This window comes from Cavia porcellus, unplaced genomic scaffold, assembly GCF_034190915.1.
Source record: "Cavia porcellus strain 051 isolate PalLab524CR breed Dunkin Hartley unplaced genomic scaffold, mCavPor4.1 scaffold_1, whole genome shotgun sequence".
Classification (NCBI taxonomy): Eukaryota; Metazoa; Chordata; class Mammalia; order Rodentia; family Caviidae; genus Cavia; species Cavia porcellus.
In genome coordinates, this window is record NW_026947484.1 from 205,074,695 (window position 1) to 205,102,385 (window position 27,691).

At 41.9% G+C, this 27,691-nt stretch overlaps 1 protein-coding gene across 26 annotated transcripts in view; it reads left to right on the forward strand.

Moving 5' to 3' along the window:
- Window positions 1-27,691, forward strand: part of Ehmt1 (euchromatic histone lysine methyltransferase 1) — a 175,318-nt gene that overhangs the window by 19,040 nt on the left and 128,587 nt on the right. For 4 of the 26 annotated variants that reach the window (XM_063228578.1, XM_063228516.1, XM_063228512.1 and 1 more), the window contains exon 2: window positions 21,202-21,304. The exons of 14 other annotated variants lie outside the window; for them this stretch is intronic. The gene's annotated coding sequence lies outside the window, so the exon portion shown is untranslated. Of the gene's footprint in view, window positions 1-8,867; window positions 8,989-21,201; window positions 21,305-25,776; window positions 25,885-27,691 lie in introns of those variants that run through there. 8 more of the 26 variants (XM_063228521.1, XM_063228574.1, XM_063228533.1 and 5 more) reach the window with 3 other exon arrangements.

Genomic DNA, 27,691 nt, shown 5'->3' on the forward strand with positions numbered 1-27,691 from the left:
GTTTCTTTATAGAGAACATATGCCTGTGTCTTTATTTGTTGTGCTGTATGTGGGCATTTGAGATGTTTCCAGTTTGGGGTATTCAAATACAGTTGGTCCTGTGTCTGTGGGTTCTACATTTTCAGATTTCATCCATTGTGAATTGAAAATACTAGAAAAAAAGAGCTGTGTTTGTACAAATATGTATAGACTTTTTTCTCAATGCAGTGTAACAACTATTTACAATACATTTTCATTGTATTGGGTGTCCTAGGGCATCTCGAGATGAGTTAAAGTGTCCAGAGGGGTGTACATGCGTGTGCTTGTGTGCGTGCATGCGTGTGTGCATTTGTGTATGTGTGTGTGCGCGCGCGCGTGTGTGTGTGTGTGTGTGTGTGTGTGTGTGTGTGTGTGTATAAGCCCCATGGGAATAAGGCACTGCTTCGAGGGACTTGAGTGTTCGGGGGATTTGGTTCCATGGGGCTCCAGAAACCAATTCCTGCAGACACTGAGTTGGCCTACATATACCTTCTGCACATAATACTGAGGGGAAATGCTAGTGGCAGAGACATCCTAAGGATAACACAACTGGGGTTGAGAGGACAGCAATTAGTGCTGCAGAAGCATGATTGGAAGCGGTATTTTGGGTGCCCAGAGGAGGGCCGAGGTGGTGGGCATGTGGGCAAGGACTAAGGAGCTGGCAGAGTAGACCATCTTGGCAGGGGACAGGCAGGTACTAAGACTGGACCAGCAGTAGCTGGAGCTGCTTGGGGAAGGTGTAGGACATCTTAGCTCTGGTTTTTCTAGTAGACATACGTATTGAATGGTGGACCCACAGGGAGTAGGTCAGTGGCTCCAGGCTCTGCTTTGTGGCTTCTCCAAATGCCATGGGAAGTTGAACTAGATCCCATGAGGCTCAGTCTGTTGATAAGGTTTTTTATTAGTTACTTTATTAAGTGATTTATGCAGAGTTCTTTTTTTTTGAGACAAGGTCTCAACTGTGAAGTTCAGACAGACCTTGAACTCATTGTGTAGCCCAGGCAGGCCTTGAAGTTGAAGTGATCCTACTTGCTGGGATTACAGCTATGCCTCTGTAATTTGGGGGCAGCTCCCCCTCTACAGTTCAGATTTACATACCTACCTGTATGACTTTTGTTTTGTGTTTTTTGGGTCCTTACAATGATTCTGTTAAGTGGGTCTTGTATTCCAGTTTCTTTCATGAAGAGGAAAAGGAGTGGCTTGTCACATTTTAGTGAGGTAATCTGAGGTATCCTTTGGGTCACAGAGCAAAATGGTAAAATGTTCTTAAAGGGTATGAAAAGCTGCTGGACCTGGTGGTGCACATGTGTAATTCCAGCACTCTGGGAGGCTGAGGCCGGAAGTTTGAGCCCAGTCTCAGCAATTTAGCGAGACCCTATTTCAAAATACAAAGCAAAGTGGTCTGGGGATGTAGCTCAGTGGGAATGCTATGATTTCAATTCCTAGCTCCCTCTTCAGAAGCTGTTAGATTCAGTTTCCTGTCTGATAGCTGTCTTAGCTGGGGGTGTGGGGTGGAGAAGATTCCCTGTGACTAGTGTGCTTCTGTGCAAAGCTATGTTGTCCAGTCTGGTGCACAGCCTGGTTGCCTGGCCTCACCTGGCAAGCTTGGACAGGGAAGTTTGAGGTAGGTGATAAGTAGCACAACCCTGGCCTTGTATTTTCTCTTCCTGTGTTCCCGTCTCCCATTTCTTTGTCCTAGTTAGTCAATGTGTGGAGTAGTACATAGTACCCAGGGTGTTCCACATAGGTGAGCTGGCTCCCTCCTGTGTCACTTTTTTTTCTTCAGGTGGCTTCATTTTGCATTGCAAGATTATTGTGTGTGACTGAAGCAGGTAGACCCTGGCCCCTTTTGTGCTGTGTTCTGGCAGAGGTTGGGGGGAAGTTTGAACTGAGACTGCTGTGAGACAACAACACAGCTCTCTGGTCAGGAAAGCTGTTGGAGATTGAACAGATGTGTCTTCTGGAACAAATGTTGGGCTGTCTCTTGTCTGGCCTGTGAAGAGTAAGCACAGAGATAACTGGGGTGCCTCGGGCAGGTCCCAAGCTGCTTGATGACGATGAGGCCAGCCCTTGTGGCCTTTGTACTACCTTGTTTTGTTTGTGTTGCTGTATACACTCTAGCCTCATTCCAGGCTCAGTATTAGCTTCACTCTCCAAGGTGTGCAGTCCTTTGTTTTGGTTTTGTCAATCAGCATGAAATGTGTTGGGCTAAGATTTGGGGTAGCCTCCCCTTTACACTTCAGATCTCTGGGGTGCAATGGTTAGTTTGGTACTACCTGTGTGCACTGTGTTTCAGAGCGATGGGCGAAGTGACATTGTCCTATGGCCCAGGGTGCTGTATGTAGAGGAGGGAGGACATTGCTGAGAGGTTCTCTTTAAGCAGGATTTGAAAGAAAACAGGACATTTGCCAGGCAGAGAAGTCTGACCTTTGAGACCTTGAAAGGGTGTGCGTGGGGCCTTTTTGCCAGAAGGAAAGGTGGAGTCAGGGCTCATAGACTTATGGTTTGGGGATGCAGTAGGGCACCTGAGGAAGAGAACAGCTTGCATGTTCTTTCTCACTGTCTTTCTATATATATATATATATATATATTTTTTTTTTTTTTTTGTCTTTTTCCTTTTTATCGGTACCGGGGATTGAACTCATGACTGCCTGCTTGCAAGGCAGGCACTTATGCCGCTGAGCTAAACCTCCAGCCCCTCTCTCACTGTCTTTCTCATTCCCTGCAGGAAGGCAGGGACCACTCTGACCTCTGAAACTGAAGCTTCAAGGGTCAGTGAGCAGAAGGGCATTCTTTTTTTTTTTTTTTTTTCTTTCAAACCCATTTTATTCAAAGATAGAAAAGAAGAAGAAAACTACAACAAAATTTCAAAGCACAATAATAAGGGAGCAATAGTGGTACATATGTTGCGCATTCAGAAAGACATTCTTAACCAAATCCATTTGATTGTGCCTTGTTTCTTACGGTGAAATGTGTAAAAACAGTATTGTCTTTAGCTGGTGAAATGTAGCCTATGGTAGTTTGTTTATGACTGTTTATGAGTGACAAGGATTTCATTCATGTGTTAATTGTGTTACCTATGCTGAGGGGAGCTGCCTTGTGCCAATTTAATTTATGAATGGTTGTTGAATGCAGACTTATTTTTGGTACCAGGAATCGAACTTGGAACCTCGTGCTTTGCAGGTAGGCATTTATGCCACTGAACCAAGTCTCTGGCCTAATGCAGATTATTTTGGATTTTTTTTTTTTTTTTGAGACAGGATTTCATTGTGTAGTTCAGGCTGATCTTGAGCTCACAATGCACAATGTGGCAGTTCTCTTGCCTCAGCTTCCTAAGTTGGATTTGTTAAGGATTTTAAGATCAATATTAAAATTGAGTTGCAGTGTTCTGGAGCATGTGTGAACTTATTTGGACTGGATGGAGGAATCACCACATTGCCCTTCTATTGCTTAACACCTGTGTTTCTTCTTGCACTACTTACTGCCTTTGTGTTCTGCCTCATTTTCTGTTTTCTTTGTATGATGGACAGCATTATTAACATTTTCTTAAAAAAAGTTGGATCCACTGGTTGTGGGGAAGATCTTAGATAAGTTGCTTAATGCTTGGAGGTGGAACAGAGCCTTTCTGTGGTGTGGAGTGCTTTCCCCATTAATGTTGTGTGGTGAGCCCTCTGTGCCCCTCTTGTTGCGAACAGTTGTTCTGCTTTAAAGGTGAGACAGGCCAGAGATGTGGCGGCATCAGCCCCAGAGCTCATTCTATTCCTTGGGGAAGGCCAGGTTCTGTGGCCAAGTGTGATGTGGAGGACAGAGGGCAGGACACAGACCCTTTGACTCCTGGTCCTAGCTCTGAGCAATTTAAGCAACTTTTGGGTGTCTTTTGGGGGAGAGGGAGAAGAGAAACCTGCTGCAGCTGCCTGTGTGGGCCAGGACTCTCAGGAAGCATGGAAGGGTTAGTCTGGGGAGTGGTGAGTTTTGGTGTTAAGGACATGGTCAGATTCTGTATATACATTTAAAGAAAGAGTGAAAAGGGGTAGATAGTTGTCTTAATCTGTTTGGTGCCGCAGAATAACTGAAACTGGGTTGAAATGAACGGAAATTTTTGGCTCATAGATTTGAAGGCTGGAAAGTCCAGTATCAATCAGTGCCAGTGTGGGCATTCTTGTTTCGTTACCATGTGGCGATAGTTGAGAGGTTAAGGAATGGGATGAAAGGGAAAGAGGGGGCTGCACCCTCCTTTTGAGTACTGGGGATTGAACTCATGACCTTGGGCTTGCCAGGCAGGCACTCGTGCTACTGAGCTATATCCTTGGATCTGCACCATCCTTTTTTAAAGGTATTAATCAACCTCAAAGATCCCACCTCTTATATCTGTTTGAATGGCAATTAGATGTCAACATGAGTTTGGGAGGAGACAAACAGTCAAACCAAAGCAGTGAGTGAAAGAAATTGAGGAATTTTGAAAACCTGAGGGCACGTCACTGCCATTAGCTGAGACAGGAGTCTTCAAGAGCAGCAGGTTTGGGAAGAGACTGGAGGTGCCTGTCAGATGCCAATGTGGAATAAGAAGGTGAGTCCACAGAGTTTACAGAAAGGTCCCTGAGATCACATAGATAGCAAAGTACACAAATAGCAGGAAAAGTCAAACAAGAACTTGAAGTATTTTGTGCAGGTAGAGTGACCAGCTCTGTTGGTACATGCTAAGAGTGTAAGTTCAAAGTGGAGATCGGATCCTTGAATTTTGGTAGTGTGCAGGTCCTTGGTGATGGGGGAGACATTTATTGTATTATCTAGTCATTTTTAGCATCACCTACATGAGGAAGATAATACTACCCTCTCTAGAGTTTGATTGCTTTCCCACATGGCTGATCATTTTATATCTAGGTCTGCCCTGGGCTCATGTAGAAGATGCTGTGGAAGAGCATTCTAAACTAGGGGTAAGGTTGAGAAGAAATCACTTAGGGCTCACTAGAGATGCAGGCAGCTGTGAGAGAGTCTACCTTCAGCCCTTTCTTCCCTTGAAAACACAAAGGAGTACATCCAGACTGAGGCTGAGTCTCATGATAGGATATGTCTTTTCTCATTGCAGAGACAAAATACTTGACACCAAAAATTAAAGGAGGAAAAGTTTATTTAGCTCACAGTTTGTAGAGCTTTCAGTCCATAATTGGTTGGCTCCAAGGTGGGATGCCATTACAGAGGAGAAGCAAACAGTTCATAGTGGCCAGAAGGACCTTAGCAGCTTTTTTTGCAACTTTTGTGTTGTATCTAGGCTACTAGGATTAGGATGGTGCTAAACCAATGAGTGGACTGATTTAATAATCACCACTCTTAATCCCAGCATGACACACTCTAGATCAAGCTTTCTCTGAAAAAGCTGCCACCTATGTATGGCTGTATGAGGCTGGTGAGGGGGTGGATATTTAGATACAAACTGTACAGGGTAGCTGGACAGGATCCTTCCAGACCTCTGCCTCCTGCTCCTATAGGAAAGGTGAGCAATGTAATACCCAAATGTGCTGAGTTCATATCCCTAAAATCAAAGAATGAATTCCAGAGAACAGTGGAAGCTAAGAGTAGGAAAGATTTATTGAGAAATACCTCTCATGTGCCAGGAATACCATAGGGATGGTGAGAGTGACAAGATGTCCACATTTCATGATCACTTTAAGTGTTTTGTGACTTTTCTTTTACCTTTTCAAGGGCAGTGTCAGTGGGGTGAGGGGCTACCTGAGGTGGGCTGTTAAGAATGTGTGGGGGTGGGCTGGGGATTTAGTTCAGTGGCATAAGTGCCTACCTGGCACGTGGGAGGTCAAGCCATCCTGTGTATTGTAAAGAAGGGGTTGCAGAGGGACTGGGGGAGGGAGCAGGTACAGTGCTCAGGAGTTTGGGTGGTTTGATGAAGGGTGAAAGAGACTGGACTCCTTCCTGGGCTAGGCCTGAGCCAGAGTAGGTTTACCACTTGTATAGCTGGGGTGGTGGTACCACTGTACCCTAAGACTCAGGTTGACCCTGGAGTGGTTTATTTTAAAGATGGCAAACTTTCTTACAAAGACTGGGTAAAGAGTACTTCACTCTTTACACACTAAGAAGCAAAATCAATCAAAACTCCAAAATTTTTAAATTTATTTACTTATTTTTTGTGGTGCTGAAACCTGGGGTCTTGGGTATAATAGGCAAGTTGCTCTACTACTGAGCTATGTTCTCACTACAAATCCACAGATTTTTATTGACAAAAATAAAAACATAGTGAATTTTCACAGTGGTACAGTGCTTGTCTAGCCTGCATGAGACCCTGGGTTTAAACCCAAACAGCTCCTTTACTCCCAAATATGAAATAGACTTTTTTTGTAATACAGAACAGTAAAATCAGAATAGTAAAAATTTTAGAGGGATGGCATTTTGCTTTATTGGGGGATTCAGAGTTAGTGTTTCCTTGTCATACAAATTATTAGATAAAATTATTAGAAACATTTGTTTGACACTGCTGCTCTGATGTAATTTTCTGTATTTCATATAAAGGGAATCATAATATGTGGCTTTTTGTGACTTCTTTAGTGTTAATGTTCTCAAAGTTCATGCTTTTTTTTTTTTTTTTTTTTTTTTTTTTTGAGGCAGGGTCTCACTATGCAGTTCAGGCTAGCCTTGAACTCACTTTATAGCTCAGGCTAATCTCGACCTTGCAGTGATCCTCCTGTCTCAACCTCCTGAGTGCAGGGATTACAGTCATGCACCACCATGCATTTTGTAGTGTGTATTAGTATCTTATTTCTTTTTGTAGCTGAATAGTAATCCATAGTTTGGATGGGTCACATGTTTGTCCACCCAAGGGACTGGGCCAGGAATAGTCATGAGTTTGAGGCCACCTTGGCCTGTCTTAAAAAAACTTGGTTATTTATCTTTCCATATTGATTTTTTTTTTTTTTTTTTTTTTTGGTGACACTGGGGATTGAACTCATGACCTCATGTTTGCCAGTTATGAGTTTATATTGAATTGTAAAAGATCTTTATATATTCTGGATATAAAAAATGCAGGTTGTTTCATTTTTCTAATTTTTCTTGATGATATCCTTTGAAGTACAAGGGTCTGTAATATTGATGAAATTTAAATTTTTTTTTTTTGGTACTGAGGGTCGAACTCACAACTTCTGACTTCGTGTTTGCCAAGCAGGCACTTATACCACTGAGCTAAACTCCAGCCCTGAGATTTAATGTTTTTCAGGTTTTTTTTTTTCTGGTACCCGGGATCGAACTTACAACGTTGCGCTTGCCAGGCAGGTGCTTACCCCACTGAGCTAAATTCCTGGCCCAGGTTTTTTGTTTTTTTTGTGGCAGAGTCTCACTGTGTGGTTCAGGTTGTCTTTAAATTCACTGTATAGCCAAGACTGGCCATGAAGTTGCAGTGATCCTCTTGTCTCAGTCCCCTGAGTGCAGGGATCACAGGTATACGCCACCACTGCAGGCTTTTTTGTTTTGCTTTTTTTCTTTCTGGTTGCTTGTGCTTTTATTGTGATATCTAGTTGCCTAAGTTAGGAAGTTGTTTTAAGACTTTTATAACTAGGCTTTTGATTTACTTTTTATATATTATATGTGAGGTAGGGTCCTGGTTTTGTCTTTATGTGGGGCTGGCTGATCTGTTGGGTCAGCATCATTTGTTGTTGGAAAGACTGTGCTGTTGCCATTGATTTGTTGGAGCATCTTACTGAGAATTAGTTGGCCCCTCCATCTCATTGACCCATGTGTTTGTTCTTACAGCAGTACAACTGACCTGCTAGATGTCAGGTGTGCCAAGTCCATGCTCCCTGAAATTAGTGAATTCCAAGGAACAGCGAGTTATGAGTAGGAAAGGCTTATTGAGAGAGAGAGCTCTTGGGAGGCTGGAGGATTCCTAGGCTGGCACCATGTACTGTGCCAGAGATAATTCATCTAGCAAAGTCACATTGTGGATATATTGTAGATCAGATACACTCACCTACAGAATGGCAGGCATAGCTGCTAATGCTGACCCAATAGGCAAGTGGGTTGTGTACCTAGAGTACATGGAAGAAACGAAGGCATTTTGGGGAAGCATGAGTCTGGGTGTCCTGTCACCGGTGACTGAAGCCTATCTGGACTTCCTGGACTCTGTGTTACTAGTTACTGTCATCCCTTGGGAAGTGTGTAGGCCTGGCCTTGAGGTACGCCTCCAGCCACAATTCTGATGTCATTATTTTCCTGCTGATTTCCTTGTGAGCCTACTCCCTCTGACTGTATATTAATTTCCATCTAACTTAACAACCTTACTTGTTTGTTGTTTTTTAAGACAAGAGTCTCACTAACTTCCAGGTCTTGAGTTTGTGAGACTGATCGTGAATTTGTGAGTCCCTCTGTCTCAGCCTCCCAGAGTGCTGAGATTACTGGCACACATCATCAATTGCTACTCCCCCCCCCCCCCCCCCGTTTCCTTTGCTTGGAGGATTGAGCCAAGGCCTTCAAATGGAGGTATACCCCAATCCTTTTTAAATTTTGTGATATAGGGTTTGGCTAAATTGTTCAGTTGGGCTCTAACCTGTGATCTTCCTCAGCATCCCAGAGGGCTGAGATTACAGGTTTATACTATCACCCTTGACTTCTACCATTTGGATTTTGATGCACATTTTTTTTTCTTTCTTTCTTTCTTTTTTTGGTACTGGGAATCGAACTCATAACCTTGTGCTTGCCAGGCAGGTGCTTATGAGCCTTTTGGAATTTTGATAGAGATTGTGTTGAACATGGAATATAAGGTATTTCCATTTTAAGTCTTTAATCCATGAATATAGGACAAGTGTCCATTTATTTGGGTCTTTGATTTTGATTTTTTTTTTTCTTTTTAGAGTTTTTGTGATGGAGTCCTGCTATGTAGTCCAGGCTGACCTTAAACTTTCCTCACAGCTCCAGCTGACCATAAAGACACTCAGACTTTCTGCCTTAGCCTTCTAAGTGCTGGGATTGCAGGTGTGTGCCACCATGCCTGACTCTTTAATTTCTTTAACAATGTGTTTAGGTACAAGTTCTGCACTTATTTCTTAGTTACTTTTTGATGCTATTGTAAATAGAAGTTTTAAAAGTTTTATTTTTAGACTGGGTTGTATAAGACATTTAGTTGTTTGTATAGACATCTAGTTGATTTTCGTATGCTGATTTTGTAGCCTACAATGTTGTTGAACTTGTTTATTATCTCCAGTAGTTTTTTGTTTGTCATATTTTATTTATTTTATTTTTCAGAACTGGTCATTGAGCCCAGACCATTTGTACTATTTCAGGCTAGCTTTGAATTCTCGGTAATCCTTAGATTCCAGGCGTGCACCACTATGCCTGGCATATTTTTTTTTAATTTTTAATTTTGAGACAGAGTCAATTTGCTGAATTGGTTAGAGTAAGGTTTTGATTTTACTGCTTCAGGGTCACAATATGTATATATCTTTTTGGATGGAAATTCCTTAGGGTTTTCTCTGTACAAAATCATGTCATCTGGGAATAGAGTTTTCCTTTTGAAATGTGGATACATTATATTATTTCCCCCTGCCTAATGGCCCTGGCTAGACTGTCCAGTGAAACATTGAATAGAAAAGAGAAAGTGGACTAAGCCTCATCCCTGACCTTAGGGCAAAGTTTTCACATTCTTACCATTAAGTACAATGTTAGCTGGGAACTTTTCCATAGATGCCCTTTATCAGGTTAAGGAAGTTCTGTTTTTATTCTGAGTTTACTGAGTTTTTGTTAGTGTGTTTGTTTTTGTGGTGCTGAAGACTGAGTCCAGGGAGCCCTTAGTACATTTCTAGCCTTTTAATGTTTTTTTATATTTTGAGACAGGGCCTCACTAAGTTGTTTAGGCTGACCTCAAACTTGTGGTTCTGTCTCAGCTTCTTGGAGAGGTAGGATTATAGGCATGTATTGCCATACCTGGATATTTTTTTTTAATCATAAAAGGATATTAGATTTTGTCAAATAATAGAGGTGGTTTATGTGAGATTTTTCCTTTTTCTGATGCATGTGCTCTGCCACTGAACTATACCTCCCACATCTTCCTTATTAATAAGAGGTATTATCTTGGCTTTTGTATATTGAACCAGTAAAATCTCTTTGGTTATGATGGCCAATCCTTTTTACTTTTTTTTTTTTTTTTTTGGTCTTTTTGAGACAGGGTCTCTATGCAGTTCAGGCTGGTCTTGAACTCACTTTGTAGCCCAAGCTGGTCTCGAACTCACAACCATCCTCCTGCCAACGATCCTCCTGCCTTAGCCTCCTGAGTGCTGGGATTACAGGTGTGAGCCACCCCACCTGGCTAAAAATAAGTTGATTTTTTTTTTTTTTTTTAACCAGTACCAGGGATCGAATTCACGGCCACGGGCTTACAAGGCAGGCGTTTATGCCACTGAGCTGAATCCCCAGCCCCAATTTTTTAAAAAAATTTTTATCAGTACTGGGAATCGAACTCACGACCATGCTCTTGCAAAGCAGGCGCTTATGCTGCTGAACTAAATCCCCAGCTCCAATCCTTTTTACATTTTTATGGATATGATTTGTATTTGTAATATTCTTACTTCATTCTCTCAGAGTGCTGGGACTTCAGGTGCTCACTACCAAGCTGGATCTAATTTTATTGATATTTTTTTCTTAGTCTTTCTTTTTTCTTTCTTTTTATTTTTTTTTTCCTTTTTGAGATAGGGTCTCACTGTGAAGTTCAGTCGGACATTGAACTCACTTTGTAGCCCAGGCTGATTTCAAACTTAGTGCCCCTCCTGCCTCAGTTTCCCTAGTGCTGGGATTACAGGCGGATACCACCTGCATGGCTTTATTTATTTATTGGTACCAGGGATCAAACTCAGGACCTTGTTGCCAGGTAGGTGCTTATGCTACTGAACTTAATTCCTGGCCCTGTTTTTCTATTTTTAATCTCTTTCTTTTTGTTTACTTTGGGTTTAGCTTGCTCATTTTTGGTTTTTAAGTTGCGAGTTTTGGGGGAGGAAAGAGGCAGGGAAGGCTGTTCTGTTTGAGGAACATCACAGGGCGAGGCACATCTGACACCTTGATTTTAGACTCTGGCCTCCAGAACTATGAGGTGATAAATTATTGTTTCAGCTCACTTGGTTTATAGTACTTTGTGCTGTTGCAAGTTGTTTTCTGTAAATCTTTTTAAATTATAAAATTTTTAAAATTTTGTTTTGAGGTATGTTGGTAAATTGCCCAGGCTGGGCTTGAGCTTGAGCTCTTGATCCTCCTGCCTTAGCCTTCCAGAGTGTTGGGTTTTCTAGTGTGCACTCCATACTAGGCTTGCTGTCTATAAATTTTGATATGTTGTCTTTTCTGATTTTTTTATTTTTTATTTTTGAGACACGGTCTCACTGTGTGGTGCAGGCTGGCCTTGAACTCCTGTGTAGCCCAGGCTAGCTTTGAACTTGGGGTGCTCCTCCCACCTCCTGAGAGCTGGGATTACAGGCATGGCACCACAACCTGCTGTATGTTCATTTTTATATAGTTTAAAATATTTTTGAGATTTTTTCCTGGTGATTTCTTTGACACCACACTCCCAGCTGTCATCTTTTTTTCCAGTGCTAAGACTGCTGTCTCTTGCTGTTTAGCTTCCATAGTTTGCGAGGAGAAAGGAATGATCATTCTTATTGTGCATGAGAAGTTGCTTTTCTCTTGCTGGCTGGAGTTTAGATTTTGGTGCCTGCATTGATGCATGTGGAATGTTAGAGGTGTTAGCTGTTTTTGTTTTTGATACTGGGGCTCAAACTCATGACCTTTTGCTTGCCAGGCAGGCAAGCACTGTGCCTGTGAGTTATATTCCAGCCCAAGCTGCTTTTCAACTTTAACATTCTGTCATCCTGTCTTAGGAAAATGGGGAATTTGCATATAAATGTTTCATTACCCTTCTGTGATTTAAATCTGAGTTACTCAGATTTTATTTGACCCTATTTGTTTGGATACCCATTACACTGTTTTTGAGCGTCAGCTAGGTAGGCCTCTGTCCCTCCCCCTCCTCACGCACCCTTTTTTGTGAGATCACCATGGGCCTGGAAGATAAGTCCATTGATTAGTTTTCAGCCTGCGTTTTCCTGGGCCTCTCACCAGTATCTGGCTAATAACTTAAGAGGAAAAGTGTGATTGGTTTTCTTCTTGGCCTCCAGGGCACCTCACTATTGTGGCCCCATGTACCCTATGGGATTATGTTCCTCAGTCTTGCTTGTAAGACCTGTTCCTGAGTCTCATCTCTGCAGTGGAATGCCCAGGGCCCAGTCCTGGCCTCTGTCTTAGTGACCCAGGCTCATGTCCAGCCTGAGCTCTGTGCTGGGCTCCAGGTATGACATGTTGGTTACAGGGAGACTGTAGGCCTCTCTGCCTAGTAAGCCACATGAAATCCCTTGACCTCTGAGCCTGCTCCAGTTGCCTCAGCCACAGAGACTCACACTAGCACAGTGCTTTCTGGAAGACTGTTCAGGCTCTGCCTTTGCAGTGCAGCCTCTGCTCTTGTGGAGTGTTTCCTTTTTTTCTCTCCTGTCTTTTTCTTTCTTTTTTTGTTGAGACAGAGTGTCACGGTGTAGTTCAGGTTGGCTTTGAATTCATTATAGTCCAGAATGACCTGGAATTTGTGGCAGTCCTTTTGCCTCAGCCTCTGGGAATTACAACTGGGATCATAGGTGTGCGCCACCATGCCTAGCTTTTCTCTGCTTCCTAATGACTCTGGTGTGCTCTGCCCTTGCGAAGTGTTTCTGCTTGTGCTGGGATTACTTTCTTGTGATTCCTAAGGCCCTATTTTGTCAGACTGTTGATTGCCTGTGTTTTTTTCTCTCACCTCTACTCTTCTCCAAATAATGTGGCCTCCTGGCTGTTTCCAGATGACCAAGGCACTGTGCTCCTAGGTCCTCTGGAGGCCTCGAGTTGGGCTGCAGCAGAGCTCTGCTGTTCACTTGGGGAACCACCTCAGGTGGAATTGGTAAACATCCTATCCCTTCTTCTGCTTCTTTCGTGTTCTTTTTTTGTACTGGGGATTGAACTCACTATCTTACGCTTGCCAGGCAGGCACTTACTCCACTGAGCAAAATCCCTGGCCCTGCTTCTTTCTTTCTGATAGCACTCTCACTTTTTGCATTTGCCATGTGTTAGAAAACCAAGTCAAGGGGCTGGGGATTTAGCTCAGCGGTGTAAGCGCCTGCCCTGCAAGTGCGCAGTCCTGAGTTCAATCCCTGGTACCGATTTAAAAAAAAACAACAACCCAAGTCAAGCTTGGTGAAACTGTTGGCATGTTACCCTGGGTACTGATGAAGATCTGAGCTGTCCCATGGGACTTGATTTTTGGTCTTGAAGGGCTGTCTGGCCCTATGAGTTTATGTGCTTACGTTATGGCCTATGTGTAGATGCCTTCCTAAAGCATCATAGGCCCTGGCCTCATAGGTGGAGTTTTTCAGAGGTGACTAGATCTAGGGCATGTGATGCTAGGATTAAGGATATGTGGCACTAAATTAGCCCACTGATTGGTATTAGTATAGTTCTGAGTGGATAATGGAAGCGTCAACCTGGATGTGGGTGGTAGCAATCAATAACCTAGATGGAATGTAAAGGAGGAAAAAAAAAAGAAGGCAGGCTTGCTGCTGCTGCTGTGTCACTGTCTCCTGCTTGCCTTGGCATGGACTGTTTCTCCATTGTAGTGCCCCTCTGCTATGCCACTCTGCCTTTGAACCAGCTGACAGTGAACTGAAATCTCTGTGAACTATGAGCTGGAATGGACCTTAGCCCTTTTTAACTTTGCATGTCAGGTGTTTGTCTCAGCAAGGAGAACTGTAACTAAGACAGTTTAGAATCCTGGAATGCTTTTGCTTGTTGACTGGAAGATGTCCTAATAGATGGCCTGCAAACAGTGACTCACTGGAAACCCCACTTTTTTTTTTTTTTTTTTTTCTGGTACCGGAGATTAAACTCACAACCTTGTACCTGCCAGGCAGGCACTTATGCCACTGAGCTAAATCCCTGGTCCAGAAACCCCAGTTTTACAATAGGGCTCTCTGGTTTTCTGTGTGGTTTGGTTTTATACCCTTATCACCCAGCTCTTTTTCAGATAAGGAGATACTTCATTGTTTAGCTTTTCCAGCAAGAAAAACAATTTAATATTTTGAATATAAGTGTAGACAGTGAAATGGGAAGGCTAAACTGTATATCCAGATAGTGGCAGTTTCTGAAAAATTTTCCTCTGGCTTATGGTTTGAAAATGTCCAGTGGGAGGGGCTGGGGATTTAGCTCAGGGGCATAAGCGCCTGCCTTGCAAGCAGGCAGTTGTGAGTTTGATCCCTGGTACCGATAAAAAGGAAAAAGACAAAAAAAAAAAAGAAAAGAAAATGTCCACCCAAGCATAGTGGTACACTTGTAATCCCAGCACTCGAGAGGTTGAGGCAGAATGATCACCAGTTGTAGAGGACCACCTGGAAAACTCTGCTTGAATAAAGAGCAGTTCCACTTTGTTCCACTTTGGCTAAACCTGGCCCTGTCTCCATGTACTGATATGTACAGAGCTGGCTAGGCCATTGCTTTATCCCTTAAATTGACTTTAAGCAATGTAAATAGGGCTAGCTGAGGTGCTGATATATAATCTTTGAAGCATCTGGACAGTTGCTGTTTCCTTTCCTGGTGACTCCCCCAAAACGTTGTTGTGTTGGACAGAATGAAGAGTCATTGCAGTCTCATGCTGTTAACTGGGATTGAACCTCAAGGATAAGAGGCTGTGACTTCCCAGGGCAAAAAAGTTACGTATCAGAACTTCATGAAGCACCATTCCAAAACATGAGATAATACCTCAGTTATACTATGCAGATTCTTTCTTCATATCTTTCTCTCTGCATATTGCATAGGTGCTTTTAGGCCACCCACTTAGCTCAGCTCACAGTGTGTATTTTCCTGCCATTCTCACGATCACTCATCTTCAAGCCACTCCCTCTTTCATGAATTAAAATCCACTGGGTTGAGCCCTGAGTTGAGTCCAGCCTTAGCATCTTGGCTGGACTTAGGACCCCCTTGGCTACCCATAACTATATGCCTTACTGTCATTCTTTTCACTATGGGTTGCACTGGATGTGGTAGATTGGATTTAATTTGTTGGAATTTCAATAACTTTTCTATGGGATTGCAAATACAAACTTCCAGGACTGAGATAAGGACTGGGGAAGGGCTCTTTATACTTGTGAGTTTGAGGCCAACCTGGACAACATAGCGAGACTCTGTCTAAAGAAACAAAAAACAAACAAAAAACTGTGTAGAGACGGTCCAAGTGTCAATGCATCTTCATGTAGATTCATCACTTGCTTTATTCTTTTTTTTCTCTGTATTTTACTGTTGTTAGTGTGTCATTAAAGGTTGAATTACAGGTACTGTTCACCCTCAAGTTTTTTAGTGTGTATGTCCTGCATCTCTTGATAACAGGTCTTGTGTTTTATTTGTGAGATGGCTAGAGATTGAAACTAGGTTTGACCCAAGGTTGTCTCCCACTGAGCTACATACAGTCCCAACCCTTTTAAAAATTAAATGATAGAGCCAGGTGTGGTGGTGCATGTCTATAATCCCAGCACTTGGGAGGCTGAGGCAGGAGGATCATTGTGAGTTTCAGACGAACCTGGACTACGAAGTACTCAAGGCCAGCCTGAATTGCATAGTGAAACCCTGTGTCAAAAAGACCCCCAAATTGTTTTTGATTGATTGATTGTGGTACTAGAGATTGAATTCCAGAGTATTTACATTCAGATACATCATCAGTCCCACCTTACTTCTTTCTTTCTTTATTACTTTTTATTTTGAGACAGGATCTTGCTAAAATTGTCTGCCCAGGCTGGGTTCAGACTTCTGAACTCCCTACTATAGACTCCCAGAGGAGGGATTGCAGGGATATACTACTACATCCAGGCCTTTTAAAAATTTTTACAAAAATGTTGATATAATCTTGCTTAATTGCCCAGGCAGGATTTTAGCTTGAGATTTTCCTCTCTGAGCCTCTCAAGTGCTAGGGTTACAAGTGACCACGATCATACCAGGCTCAACAAATTCATTGTTTTTTTTTTTTTGTGTTTTTTATTGGTACCGGGGATCGAACTCACGACTGCCTGCTTGCAAGGCAGGCGCTTATGCCACCAAGCTAAATCCCCAGCCCCTAACAAATTCATTTTTACAAAACTACAGCACAAGGATTGCATTTAGGAAATTTACTGTTGATCTAATACTATCATTTAATATGTCATTCAAATTCAGATTTTTCTAGTTGTTCCTCAGATATACTGTATAGATTTTGGGGGGGGCTGTACTGGTAGCACTGAGCTAGTACTGGTTGTACTGAGCTACTTCCAGCCCACTCTTTACATTTATTGGCTGATTGATTGTGGTACTGGGGATCAGTGGTGCTCTACCACTGACCTTTATCCCCAGACCTTTTAATTTTTATTTTGAGTTAAGTTTTCCAGGTAAGACTTGAATTTGGGATTCTTCTGCCTCAGCCTCCCTCAGTGCTGGGCTAACAGATTATTTTTTACTTTGTGATAAAGTCTCACTAAGTTGCTAAGTTACTCAGGTGAACTTGTGATCTTCCTGCCTTTGTGCTCGCCCCTTTATAGGTTTTTTTTTTTTTTTGTCTTTTTTTTCATTTTTATCGGTACCAGGGATAGTGGTACCGATAAAAGGTACCACCAAGGTACCAGGGTACCTTGCAAGGCAGGCGCTTCCCTTTATAGATTTTAAAAAGACCGTGAATGTTATCATAACCCTTTGTCATCCATCTTTCATCCAAAATGCGCCCTCCAAATTATTATTTTTGGAGACAAAGTTTCACTATGTAGCTCAGGCTGGCCTTGGAGTCACTGTAGCCTAGGCTGGCTCAAACTCAGTGATTTTTCTGCCTCATCCTCTTGAGTACTGGGATTTCAGTTGTGTGCTGCTGTGTCTGTGAGAGTTTTAAGGCTATTTTCTCTAAAGTTAACCATGATTTTTCCTAGATTTGTTTGTTTCCCCATAATTAGACTCAGGTTAAGTGTTTTTGATGCTAACCCTATAAACTGATGTTGTGGACATTTCTGTTGCATTAGGAGGCATGTGTCAGCTGTCCCAGTGTTGATGCCACCATTTACCCAAGGTGGTACAGTGGTGTTCACTGGTCTCTCTATTGGACAGGTATAATCAGTAAACTATCAAACTGTGCCTCACATGTTTAGGATTGAATAAAACACAACCATTGGTCAGCACTTTGTGTTTCAAGTGACATCATAGTTACTGCATAATTCATGAACAACATCTATTCTGCCCCTTTGGTTCTGTTGTAGAAAGTTATCATGTCAGGCATCCATTTTGTCATGGTTTTCCTATCAATATTTCCATCATTGTGCAATGTTGACATCAGCAGTACCAGTTTGATTTTCTTTGCCATACAATTCTCTGTTTTGAAATTGCAACATTTCATTTGGAATTTCCGCTTTATCCTGTGCTGGTCAACTTGTGCTCTAATGCAGATGTGGCATCAATTGGAAACTGGTATGTCACATTCTGATTAGTTTGGGAGATGGGAGCAACAAGTCTGTTCACAACATCATTTGGTTTATTACTATATGAATAAAGACCTGATGACTGAGTTCTGTGATACATTTCTAAATTTCTAAATTGAAAAAATAATAAGTCTTTGCATCTACAAGGACATTTTTTTTTGCTACTGGGGATCAAACTCACAACCTTGTGCTTGCCAGGCAGGTGCTTATGCCACTGAGCTAACCCCCCAGTCCATGGATATACATTATTATGCCATATTTTGAAGGTTTTTTGTGAATATATTGCCTGAAGATAGTGTGACCATGAAATGCTGCAGGATATTCATTGATTGTCATGTGTTCAGATGGTATGTAAATTACTTGATAGTTACCCACAAATCGCAAACCATGAGCAGATAGCAGCCAGATTGTCAGTTCTTTTCTTTTTTTTTTTTTTGTCTTTTTCTTTTTTATCGGTACTGGGGATCGAATTCATGACTGCCTGCTTGCAAGGCAGGTGCTTATGCCGCTGAGCTAAACCCCCAGCCCCTAGTTCTTTTCTTTCTTAACTGAGGTGATTTTGTCATCAAATCTCAGGCAACTTTGAAGGAAACCATATCTCCTCAAAGCCATCCTTATTCTGTAAATCTCAAGCCCACTTCCATCACTTTTCTATAAGTCTTTTACATTCTTGTGATTACCATGAGAAAGCGACCTGTGAGTGCTTTCGGTTCAACTAACGAAGTGTCATAATAAATTCATTTTTGAGTGTGGTTATTGGTCCATACAGAATGTTTTAATTGTATTTCAGCATTTGTGTGTTTCCTAACATCTAGCAGCATTTTGTCTGTTACAATTTCCAGCAATGAATGGCAGTTCTGACTTCTGTCCAACAGATTTCAACCCTGCCAGGATCCTTACTAAATTTTCAGACTTTGTTCTAACATTAGAGTGTTCTAGTTGGTTGTATGATTGTCCTGTACATTTCTACTAGTCAAATATGTACTCACATTGCTCTTCATCATCTGAATCATGGAAGTCTTCATTCCCTGTCTCTATATCAGTTGATTTTTATTCCATTTCATTGTCATAGGAACTTTGGCTCACATGGCCAACATCAAAGTCGTCATCATCTTTATCCATCTGTGAGTAATGTGATGATTCACTTTCAGTCTCCTCCAAAAGTTGCAAATCTGGTTTTTCATGTGCCATGGTACTGAACTGGGCTACTTCTACCAGAAAAATAAAAAGAAAACTTTAAAAACCCAAATCCTAAATGCACAGAAATTTAGCAATGAGTATTTCATGGATAAAACTTACCTATTTCTGCTTTGGAGCTCCTGTATATACCTTGCCATTTGTCTGCCAAATGAGTGAATACATAGATGCGTTTTTGCTTTTCCTAGGCACATCTATTGTGAGTCATACCCAGATTCCATTATGGTACACAATGCATGTTTACATAACAAGATTAGTGTGGGTATATTGTATCCCCTGTAATGCTCAGGCAATCATGTAAAACCTGTTAGAGTGAACGTTATGTGGGTAAAAATCCTAGTTTGGCACTTTTGCACATGTGGAGATACCTTGCCATTCCTTGTACCAAGTGAGTAAACACAAAGATGGCTTCTTACATCCCCTAGGTGCAGCTACTGAGACATAGCTGGCTACTGTTATGCTAAAGTGCAAACTCACCATTGAAAAGTATGGGGTAGGTGGTTGTAACCCAGTGTTATATTCTTCAGGTTTAAAGGCTAAGCCAGGCAGCATCTGCTTCTAAGCTTGTTTTCTGTCCTACTTACTGTGCTTTGTCCTATCCTTCTATTTATGTCTATCCATTCAGACAGTCTAGCTTATCTATGTGTATCTGTCCATCCCTTTTGTCTGTTCTTTATCTGTTCATCTTTCCATTCATCTGATCTATGATATAATCATATTTTATATCATATCATGTCATATCAATCCAATTTCTGTCTGTTCATCCATGCATTTCCTTCCTTTCTTCCTCCTTTTTCTCTTCCTTCCTGTCTTGTATCTGTCCATCCATCCATCCATTACCCATCTAAATCTACATCAGTCCTATCTTTCTGTCTAGCTTATTTCTCTGTCTTGGTGGGGGAGGGCATTCCTATCAATACTGGGAGTAAGACAAAGCTGCTGATCATCCCCACTGATCTTTAATAGTCAGTGTTGAGACTGAACAGTACAGCCAGGGCAGAGAACTATTAGACGCAAAAGAATTACAAAATAAGAGGTAAAACTGTGAGTGAGATGAGCTATGTTCACTTGGTTAAGCCGAGTCAGTGCTGAAACAGTGAAATCACTCAGTACAGGGCTGAATATAAACTGACATAAAATCAGTAGCTATTATATGTATGGAACAGAAACTTGTTTACAAGAACAGCACAAAAGATAAAACACTCTGAAACAAGATGTAATAAGATTACAAAGCTTGTATGAGGAATATTGTTTGAAACACACTTGAACCATTCTTGGATGTCACAAAGATGTCAATTTGTGTAAGTTAGTGTAAAAATTTGTCTTTTTCTCTGTAAAATTGCCAGCCAGGAAATATTTAGTTCTGTCTTCCCTCTCCTAACTCACAGACAGAGAATCTTATAGGCTCTGTCTTTAGAACATGACCCATTTTCTTTACTACTCAACCTCTCATAGCTTTATTACCTGGATCCAAGCCACTTCTCTCTTGTTTGAATTATACTAGTTACACAAAAATGGCCTTCTTAGTTTTTCTGCTTTCATGCTGTCTACTTGTTGTGGTTTGGATGTGCTGCATGGTACTTTCCATTTTCCTCTCTGCGTGAAATCTTCAAAGTGTAACATTACTAATAATTATATACAGATAGACTTTCACGCACACACCAGCCTATTCTTTCACTGATTATGCACCTTGTGCTAAACCCTATCTTGGCTTGTCTCCATCTTCCCCACATAAGCACAGCGGCATTTGTTAACACTTCTCGAGATTTTTGGTGTTCTCTGGTAGGGATCTAACCATTTATGTAACTGACACTCTGATAGTGTGTATATTTAGATCTCTAATCTAGGAAAAAGGTTGAGTGAAAGTCCTTGCTACATATGATTTGGGGAACTTTTGCAAGACCATTCTGTAAACTAAATTACAGAGCTGCTCCGCAATGGAGTATGTAATTTAAAACCTTTGATAAACATTGCCAAGTTGCCCCTATAGAAGTTTCATTACTTTTATGACGCTAATGGGATAATTGCATATTTATACTCTCATGTTAACAGACTTTGAAAATTTTTTGCCAGTTAGGTGAAAAATGTTACCTTGGTGGTCTGTCTTCTTTCTTTTGACAGGATCTCACTGTGTAGTTCAGGCTGACCTTGAACTCACTGTGTAGCCTGTGATGGGCCCCAAACTCAGGACATCCTCCTGCCTCATTCTCCTGAGTTGTGGAATTATAGGTGTACTTTGCTTGGCTTGTTGCATTATTTATTTATTTTGGGTACTGGGAATTGAACTTATGACCTTGAGTTTGCTAGGTAGGCACTTGTGCTGCTGAGCTATATCCTTGGCTCTCTGGCTTATTGCTTTAAATGTATTTAGATGTATTTAAATGTATTTAAATGTATTTGTACTGTAAGCATTTATTTTCCTTCAGTTTATCTTTTGATTGTGTTTTGTGTGTTTCAGCTTCTACTGTGGTATTGAGGGATTGCTTATTTCCCTGAAGTGTGATCTGTTGGCTTGATCCCCTTGTCACTGGCTTGGGCTGTAGCCTGGCTGAGTCGAGAAGGTAGGTTAGGGTTGGGTTAGGCACAACTAGCTAGTCACTACTTCTCAATGGTCCACACCAGTGTTGCTCTACAAAGATAGAAAATGTATGTGGAGTTACAGAGTAGCATTTACATAGGTAGTGTTGTTCTTTCATAATAGTTTTTTTTTTTTTTTTTTTTGTACCAGGGATCGAACTCACAACTGCGCGCTTGCAAGGCAGGTGCTTATGCCGCTGAGCTAAAGCCCCAGCCCACTTTCATATAACCTTAAAAAACAAAATAATTTTAATGGTTGCATAAAACCTAATTATATTAATTAAAAGTGTTTTTCCTTAAACAAACATTCAAGTGTGTTAAGAACTACCATTCCGTCTGCTTCAAAAGGGTTCCCTCCAAAGAAAAATTTGGGGCGGGTGCTGGTTTGCTCATAAGAACATCCCTGGTGTGAAGAGGCTGCCATCCAGAGCTCTGGAGCTGCTCCTGGGGCACAGGCCATGTGTGCTGCTAGTGTGGGCTCCTGACTGTGGAGAGAAATTTCTCTGAAGGTGAATTCATGGTCAAGGCTGGAAAATTACTGTCTTGTTCCCCTACCCTTGTCCAAACTCCTTGTCTAGGTCTTTTTGTTGGTCTTCTTAGATAAAGCTATCAGGAGAGACCCTGAGAGGACTGATTGTTTTGTGAGATGAGCTGAATTGGTTTCTGTAGAGAGATGCTTTTCTATTTTTAAGGTGAGAATAATCATTGTCCAGTCAGTTTCTCTGTGAGGAAATTAAGTTGACTTAAATGTTTGTTAGCTGGAGGATCCCTGTGATGCCCGGGCTGTGCACATGGCAGCTCTGGAGTCTTGGCTGCCTGACACAGCCTCTCTTTTGGTGAGTGGCTCAGAGCATGCCCTCAGCTGCTGGAGCTTCTGAGGGATTGCAGTTAAGTCCCTGCAGTTCCTCTGCAGTTGGCCTCAGGAAACAACTGCACAAGGACAAGAGGGAAGGGGTGGTACAGGTGAATCAAAGTGTGGCGTGGCACCTCTCTTGGTTCTTCAGCCTTCTCTTATCGTGGGAGCTGTAGGCTGGGGTGAAAGCCTATAGAACCAGGATGCTTGCTGTGATTGTGGGATCTTCTTGTCTCTCCTTTCCCCTCCATGCCAGAGTAGTCCTGTTTTGATGGCTAGCCACCTAACTCATGTGTTTCTTGGGAGGAGGATGGGAGGTCCCTCTAACAGAGTTTTGAAAAACAGTGGAGGCCAGTACCATGGTTGCCTTGTGACTGAAGAAGCTCATAACTTTTTATGACAAATTAGTAATTTTTCTCATGTTCTAACATTTATAAAGCAAATGCTTGAATGTTTTTGTAACAGTGCCCTTGTTTCCTCCTTTCTGTCCCCATGGCAGCCTTAGGGGTAGACAGGGTGAAGCTGGAAGGGTGACTGCAAGTTGAATGAGAACCAGGGACCCTGGGCCTTGTGGGACTGGCCTGTGCAAAGAAGGACTTGCATGGTGCTTGGGAGTGTCTCCTTCTGGGCAGGCTGCAGAGAGGGAACACTATGCTGTAGGCTGAGAGTGCTGCTGACCCTTCATAGGAGAGGTAAGGAGAGCCTTTCCAGTTTGCACCTTCTGGTTGTGCATGACCCTGTTGGGCTGGTCAATGGAGAGACAGTGTTTTTCTTGGAATGACAGAAATGAGGATGTGGAGAGATGCAGACCATAGTCAGTAAAATGTCTACAAGTGCTAGATGCTTCTTGGAGAGTGACCCAGTGGGAACTGTTTTTTTTTTTTTTTTTTTTTCCTTTTTCCTTTTTATCTGTACCGGGGATCGAACTCACGACTCCCTGCTTGCAGGCAGGCACTTATGCCGCTGAGCTAAACCTCCAGCCCCCATGGGAGCTGTTTTTATTTCTTGGCTGACTTACTGTGAATGATGGATTAGACAAATGGATTGGTCATCTGCCTGTTCAAGAATATATTTATGAACAAAAGGGTGGGGGAGGGCAGGATACACTCTGTGATCTGAAGAATCTCAGGCTCAGCACACAGTGTGGGGAGGAAATGGGAACAATAGGCCATTCCTTTGTGTCTGACCTTGTAACAGAATACTGGGTGGAGGCTACTGGTGAGCCCAGGCGCAGAACCACTCTTGTAGCCTCAGCAGTGGTGACAAGGAGGCTGTGCACTGGGAAATGGCTTTGTTTTGGGTAGTAGTTCTGGTAGAAACTGCTCAATCAGGAATGCAAATGTGCTGGTGCCAGAATTTTTTTTTTTTTTTTTTTTTTTTTTTTTTGTACCGAGAATTGAACTCACGACCTTGCGTTTGCCAGGTTGGCACTTAAGCCACTGAACTAAACCCCCAGCCCTGGTGCTAGGACTTTTAAAAACACCTATGGTATACATTTGAAAGGTGATTAATGTTAGCAGTTTAGCCTATAAGGGGTTATATATTTTAATCTAGTCAAGAATGTTGTGTTTCTGGGTAGGATATTTCTCAGGCTTGCGACCTGTGGGTCTGGTTGCCCCGGGCCACCTTCTTCCCATCATTCGCTTCCTGCTCACAGGTGTCTTTCTTGGTTTGAAAGACTAAGGCAGGTCCATGAGATTAGAGGTATGGACAGAAACTGAGTTGATGGAGCAGCCTGGGTGGTGTAGCCCAGGTAGACATTTGCTTTCCATTTTAAGAGCACATTAGAGATGGGATTGGTGGTAGATTTTAGAGAGTTTTATTTTCTACTTGGAGCATTATGGAATTTCTGTGGACCATGGCATTATGGGAAAAAAAACCATAAGCCAACAAAAGTTTAGGTGACAAAAGTTTTGGTGGCGTTTTTTTTTTTTTTTTTTTTTTTTTTTTTGGTACCAAGGATTGAACTCATGACCTTGCGCTTGCCAGGCAGTCACTTACGCTGCTGAGCTAAACCTCCAGCTTGGTGACTTTTTGAAATTAAAAAAATCCTGATCAGCTTGATGTGGTAGTGCATACCTGTACTCCCAGCGCTCGGGAGGCTGAGACAGGAGTATTGCTATGATTTTGAGGCCAGTCTGGGCTACAAAGCGAATTAAAGGCTAGTGTCAACTGCATAGCGAAACCCTGTCTTAAAAAGATAGAAACTTTTCTTTTTTGGTCAAAGTTTTGTGTCTTTTCTGTAGACAAAAGGTGTGCTGTGTGCAAAGATAAGGGCTTTTCAGCATTTGAAAATCTCATTGGTATTTCTTAAAGTGCATGTAGAAAAAGAGTCTGTCTAAATTATTTTGCTTTTTTAGGGAAGACCAGTTTTTAGGATTGCAGTGAATGGAACATAGGACCTCTTAGAGGGACTGTACCATTTTATACTTTTTAAAAAATGAGTGTTGCAAAGGAGAGTTTATGTCTTTATTACTTTGTTTTCTATTTATTTTATTTTTTGAGTGGGGGGGTTTGAGACAGGCTGTCACTATCACTTCCGGCTGGCCTTGAACTCACTTTGTAGCCCAGGCTGCCCTCGAGCTCAGCAATCCTCCTACTTTGGCCTTCTAAGTGCTGGGATTATACGTGTGTGCCGCCATACCTGGTGTTTGATGCCCTTTTTCTGTTTTGGAGAAAAAAACAGGACCATTGAGAAGATAGATAGCTGTGGGGAGATTACAGAGAGAAGGGGAATGCTGGTAGCTTTGGATCCCTACCAGGCTGTTACCCTAAGATACTGATTGACTTTGGGACCTCTAGACTCCTAGAGAAGGGATATCATTTCTTCTCACCCACCCTCCCTTCCTCTTCTTCCTTTAATCCTTTCTTACACTCATACTGTCTTTTTGTCTCTGTCTCTGTCTCTGTCTCTCTCTCTGTCTCTGTCTCTCTCTCTCTTTCCACTTCTTCATCCATCACCGTTTGTTGTTTTAATTATCTAATACCAGAACTGCTGGTCTAGGAACTTGGATATATTAATAGAGTGTAAAAATTCAGACCATTTCCATCCCCAAATAAACCTCATTCCATTAGGATTCAGTCCCTGGTAAGCATTGGTCTTTTTACCCTTTTAAACCTGCGTGTTGTAGGGATTTCATGTAAATGGTACTGTGTAATCTGTGTTCTGTGGTTGACTTCTCTGAAGTACTGTTATCATGGTTCATGCAGTTGTAGTACTTATTAGAATCTTCGTCTTTTTGTGAGTGAATAATACCCATGGTTTGGATGTGGACCGCATAACTGTTGTCTGTTCATTAGTGGATAGGCCCTCAGATTGCCTCTACTTTTTTGACTGTCATGAATAATGCAGCTGTAAACATTCATGTACGAGTTTTATTTTGTGTGTGTATGTGTTTCGACTTACGGTTTCATTTTTCTTAGGTGTATCCTTAAGAATGGAATTGGTAAGTTTATTTTAAGTGTTTGAGGGATTGCCATATTTTTCTTCATTTTCCATTCCTACCAACAATGAATTTGTATGTATCCTAACCAACAATTATTATTGTCTGTTTTTATGGTTTATTTTGTTTTATTGAAATGAGATCTTGCTGTTTTACCTAGGCTGGCCTTGAACTCCTGGGCTGAAGCTATCATCCTGCCTCAGCCTCTAGAGTAACTGGGATGATACATGTGTGCCCCTGCCCATCTTTTTAATAGTCAGCCTACTGGGTATGAATTGTTTTCATTGTCTTTTGGCTTTGTATTTCCCTGGTGATTTAAAATGTTGAGAATTATCTTTTTCATTTTTCCTTTTCCTTTTCCTTTTCTTTCTTTCTTTCTTTTTTTTTTTCTGGAGACAGGGTCTCACTATGCAGTTCAGCCTAGCCTTGAACTCACTTCATAGCCCAGGCTGGTCTCATGGCAATCCTCCTGTCTCAGCCATCTGAGTGCTGACATTATAGGGATATGCTATCATGCCCAGCTTGGGGAGAGGGTATTGTTTTGTGTGCTTGTTGGTCATCTGGGTATGTCCTTTGGATAAATGTGTATGCAGATCTTTTGCCCATGAAAACTTTTTTTTGGGACTCGGGATTGAACTCATGACCTTACAAGGCAGGTAGGTGCCTGAGTGGCTGAGCTAAACCTCTGACTTCTTGAAACTTTTTTGTATGAAAGAGTTCTTTGCATATTATAGGTCCCTTGTAAGATACATGGTTTGCAAATACTTTTTACTATTTTGTATTATTTTCCTTTTAGTATCCTTTGAAACACAAGTTTTTAACTGGGTGTGATGGCACATACCTCCCAACACTTGGGAGGTTGAGGTAGAAGCATCACTATGAGTTTGAGGCTAGCCTCAGCCATATATTGAGTTCTAAGGCCAGCCTGAATTACATAGGGAGTCCCTGTCTCAAAAAACCAAAAACCAATACAAAAGTTTTTAGTATTGATAAAGTTCTATTTATTATTTTTGTTACTTAGGTGAAAATAGTACTTGATTTGTACCAGCTTCCCTGAGAGTTAGATGTGTATTCCTGGTATGTTCACCCTCTCCTATTCTTCTTAACTCCCTGGACAGAACTTGAGCCCCACCTCAGCATCAACACAGCCTCCTTGTTAAGGTCCCTATCATTGGAAGGGGACTCTTGTGGTAGCCCCAGCTCATCTTGGCAGTGTGTCTCATTCCCTTGTCTGACCCTGTAGTGTTTTTGTGTGGTTCTGTTAGTGTTGCTGCCTAATGCTGGGCATAGTGTCACTATCTCCACAGGATAGTAACAGTTCAGCCTCTCTCTGCCTTATGTTTTGCTCACTTGAGTGCTCAAGTTCCCTTCCTTCCACAGGTCTAAGGTAGCTATGAAACCTTGTGACCTTCCTGCCTATCTTTCTACAGCCTGTGACCTTTCCTAAGAGGACCCTTCATTCCCTCCCAGGTACTTCCCAGCCTAACCTCCTTGTTGTATGTAACTGGCCTGGATGGGGCCAAGGATCTGTCACCCTCAGGAGATCAGGAGATCATGCAGTGTCTTAGTTACTTTTATGGTTGATACATTGTATCAACTTGAAACCTTTAAAAGTTTAACTAAGAGATTCAGGAAGCTAAAGATCCTTACTTTGTAAATATCCTCATTTTGTGAAAGAGGAGGGCACAGAGATTTTGTGAGTGCTACATTTGCCCTGGGAAGGTGGGTACTTAGCTTGCTTATAATATAAGAAAACGAGGCTTATTCTCCCTGCTTTTTGCTCTGGCTGCTTTTGCTGGCTGCTGCCTTGAAGTGTTGCCTCTGTGCCTTGCCACCCTGCCTTAGAACTTGCTGGTTATTGACTGAAACCTCCACAAACAGCTAAATAAACATTTCCTGTCTTCATTTTGGATGTCAGGTATTTTGTCCTAGCAATGAAAGAAGAGTAACGAAGACATGGTGGTGGGGCAGAGGAGCAAAGGTTCATGGTGGCAGAAGACAGCAAAAGCAACAAGAGCAAAGCAGACGGAGCATTTGAGCAAGCGCCTACCTTCCATTATATTGGATACAGGCTA